Consider the following 3,793-nt stretch of genomic DNA (forward strand, 5'->3'; position numbering starts at 1 on the left):
ATGACTGGTGTGGAGAAAGTGAATAGGGAAGTGTTATTTACCCCTTCACATAACACAAGAACCAGGGGTCACCCAATGAAATTAACAGACAGCAGGTTTAAAACAAACAAAAGGAAGTCCTTCTTCACACAATGCACGGTCAACTTGTGGAACTCATTGCCAAGGCACGTTATGAAGGCCAAAAGTATAACTGGATTCAAAAAAAGAATTGAATAAGTTCATGGGGGATAGGTCCATCAATGACAAGTAGCCTAGATGGTCAGGGATGCAACCCCACACTCTGGGCATCCCTAAACCTCCGACGACCAGAAGTTGGACTGGATGACAGGGGATTGATCACTCAGTAATTGCCCTGTTCTGTTCATCCCCTCTGAAGCATCTGGCACTGGCCAGTATCCGAAGACAGGACACTGGACTAGATGGACCATTGGTCTGCCCAGTATGACCATTCTTATGTTCTTTGGCTTCAGCATCTCTGGAATTCATGCGAATGTCTCACAATCCGCAACAAAATCATATTCTTCCAGTAATGAAACCCTGCACTGGCTCCTCTTCTTTCACCAAGTTTAGGCTCATCTTCACCTTCAAGCCCTTAAAGCACAATAGGCCGCTGCCTCCTCAATTCAAGAAGTTACTGAAAACCCACAAAAGCTGGGAAGGCTTCCCTCTGACCCTTTGATCACAAGAAACAAGTATTGGATAGACAAGGCCATGCATCCAAACGCAGCACATTTAATGTCAATTACAACAAGAACCTCAGTAATGGGCATGGCGGATGGGAAAGAGAAGAATCATTTATTGATGTTTTCCCAAGTCACTAAGAGGAATGCAAGAGAGAGGATCGGAGTGGGAGGGAAAATGCAGAGCTTCAGATGAGCATCCAGACAGGGCAGGGAGTAATCCAAACCACATTTCTGGTATTTGCCCGTTATTGGAGTGTACGCATGCCCTCTCCTCCTTTCTCCCTCGACCCTGTAAAAAAAAAAAATCCAATTTACTCAAAGCTGTTTTGTACACATATAGGGCAGCACGTTGCCTTCCAGAGTATTCCAATGAGATTATGGAACGAAAGACCCTAGAAGCATCAAACTCTTTTTCTGGGGACCCAGTTGAAGAAAATTGTTGATGCCCATGACCCAACGGAGCTGGGGCAGAGGGTTGGGGTGCGGGGGTGAGGGCTGCAGGGTGGGGCTGGAATGAGGGGTTCAGGGTGCAGGAGGGGGCTCTGGGCTGGGGCAGGGGTGCAGGAGGGGGTCAGGGCTCTGGGCTGGGAGTGCAGGCTCGTGGGAGAGGCCAGGGATGGGAGGTTTGGAGTGAAGGAAGGGATTCCAGGTTTGGTGGGGGGCTCAGGGCTGGGGCAGGGGATTGGGGTGCAGGGTTGAGGCATGGACTTACCTCCGGCGGCTCCCCATCAGCGGTGCAGTCGGGATGCGGAGGCAGGCTTCCCACCTGTTGTGGCACTGCAGACTGTGCTGCGCCCTGGAAGCAGCCAGGAACAGGTCCAGCTCCTAGGTGGAGGTGCACAAGTGGCTTCGCACAACTCTTTCCCACAGGCACCACCGCCCCCAGTTCCCATTGGCCAGAACAATGAAAAAGCATTCCGTTTCTGAAAAGAAGGATTTTAATAGAAGTAAAAAGTAAAAAAGAATCACCTCTGTAAAATCAGGATGGTAAATACCTTACAGGGTAATTAGATTCAAAACATAGAGAATCCCTCCAGACAAAATCTTAAGTTACAAAAAGACACACAGACAGGAATATCCATTCTATTCAGCACAGCTTAATTTCTCAGCCATTTAAAGAAATCATAATCTAATGCATATCCAGCTAGATTACTTACTAAATTCTAAAACTCCATTCCTGTTCTGTCTCCGGCAAAAGCATCACACAGACAGACCAGACCCTTTGTTTTTCTCCCTCCTCCCAGCTTTTGAAAGTATCTTGTCTCCTCATTGGTCATTTTGGTCAGGTGCCAGCGAGGTTATCCTAGCTTCTTAACCCTTTACAGGTGAAAGGATTTTTCCTCCGGCCAGGAGGGATTTTAAAGGTGTTTACCCTTCCCTTTATATTTATGACAGAGGTCTGGTCCCAGCCTGTGGAATAAACTCCTCCAGGAATTAAGGTCTATCAGAAACCTCACCACCTTGCATTTCAGTGCAAGGCACATTTCTGTGACCTTGCTTCTTCTCATATAAACACATAGCAACAGGTATATTTTAACAGATAAATAAAAAAGAACCCCTCAAGACAAGACACACACCACTGCACCCACTTCTCCCTCTGGGGAGAGGCTGAGAGAACTAAGACCATATGACAACTGTGAAGTCACATTATTTAACACGCTACTGGAAAGCGCTCTGATACTAGAGTGATGAGTGTTGTCATAAATATAAAGGGAAGGGTAACCACCTTTCTGTATACAGTGCTATAAAATCCCTCCTGGCCAGAGGCAACATCCTGTTACCTGTAAAGGGTTAGGAAGCTCAGCCTGGCACCTGACCCAAAGGACCAATGAGGGGACAAGATACTTTCAAATCTTGGGGGGGAGGGGGAAGGGGAAGACTTTTTTTTTGTGCTCTTTGTTTACGTGGTTGTTCTCTCTTGGGACTGAGAGAAGCCAGGCAGAAATTCATCTTCTCCAACCCATCCTAATCCAAGTCTCCAATATTTCAACCAGTATAGGTAAGCCAGGCAAGGCAGATTAGTTTATCTTTTGTTTTATGTGAATTTTCCTTGTGTTAAGAGGGAGATTTATTCCTGTTTTCTATAACTTTAAGGTTTTGCCCAGAGCGGGATCCTCTGTGTTTTGAATCTGAATACCCTGTAAAGTATTTTCCATCCTGATTTTACAGAGATGATTTTTACCTAATAAAATCCTTCTTTTAAGAACCTGACTGATTTTTCCATTGTTCCAAGATCCAGGGGGTTGGGTCTTTGATGATTTTGTAACAAATTGGTTAGGATATTATTCTCAAGCCTCCCCAGGAAAGGGGGTGTGTAGGGCTTGGGGGGATATTTTGGGGGAAGACATCTCCAAGTTGTCTCTTTCCCTGTTCTTTGTTTAAAACACTTAGTGGTGGCAACATACTGTTCAAGGACAAGGCAAAGTTTGTACCTTGGGGAAGTTTTTAACTTAAGCTGGTAAGAATAAGCTTAGGGGGTCTTTCATGCGGGTCCCCACATCTCTACCCTAGAGTTCAGAGTGGGGAAGGAACCCCGACAAATGTGTTATAAAAATCCTTTATAGAACAGAACAGTACAGGTGTCACTGTATTTGCAATAACTTTTACGTCCTGTAGGTGGAAGTTTCCTTTAAGAATAAATTAGAGTGCTGATGGAGTCAGACAAGTTACTGTGTACAGTGGTACCTTTTTACAACAGTCGTCTGCTTGCTGAATACTTTCAAGTCATATCTGGTGTGATGAATGGGGCTACGCCTGTACAACTTAAGAATTCTGATTGATGTTGTGAAGTCGTCTTATGAAAAACTGCTGGACACAGCCTGTAGCATGTACACCAGAGACAGAAACACAGGGAAATACTTAAGGTTAATGATGGTATTTAGACCTCACAAAGGTTATGCAAAATAGATGCTGCAGTCTTAGAAAAAACAATTTAGCTGATTCCTCTGGATGGAGGAGGGAAGGTAGGAGGAGCGGAAATTTGCCAGATGTTTCAATAAAGAAACACATAGGAACAGGAGCCAGGAGGAAGAAGCAGAATGGGGCAGGAGAAAGCAAGATCACAGAAGCAGGGTAAGGGGCTCTAGGAGGGAGAGGTCACCTAGCATGTG

At 45.4% G+C, this 3,793-nt stretch overlaps 1 long non-coding RNA gene across 1 annotated transcript; it reads right to left on the reverse strand.

Moving 5' to 3' along the window:
- Positions 1 to 504: 504 nt before the first annotated feature.
- On the reverse strand, positions 505 to 3,496 carry LOC142071791 (uncharacterized). The gene is made up of 3 exons (XR_012667984.1): positions 3,369 to 3,496; positions 1,396 to 1,508; positions 505 to 972 (listed from the first exon to the last, which is right to left on the reverse strand). It is a non-coding gene; the product is annotated as an uncharacterized LOC142071791 (long non-coding RNA).
- Between the last annotated feature and the right edge of the window lie 297 nt (positions 3,497 to 3,793).

Source organism: Caretta caretta, chromosome 4 (assembly GCF_965140235.1).
Source record: "Caretta caretta isolate rCarCar2 chromosome 4, rCarCar1.hap1, whole genome shotgun sequence".
In the NCBI taxonomy this organism is placed as follows: Eukaryota; Metazoa; Chordata; order Testudines; family Cheloniidae; genus Caretta; species Caretta caretta.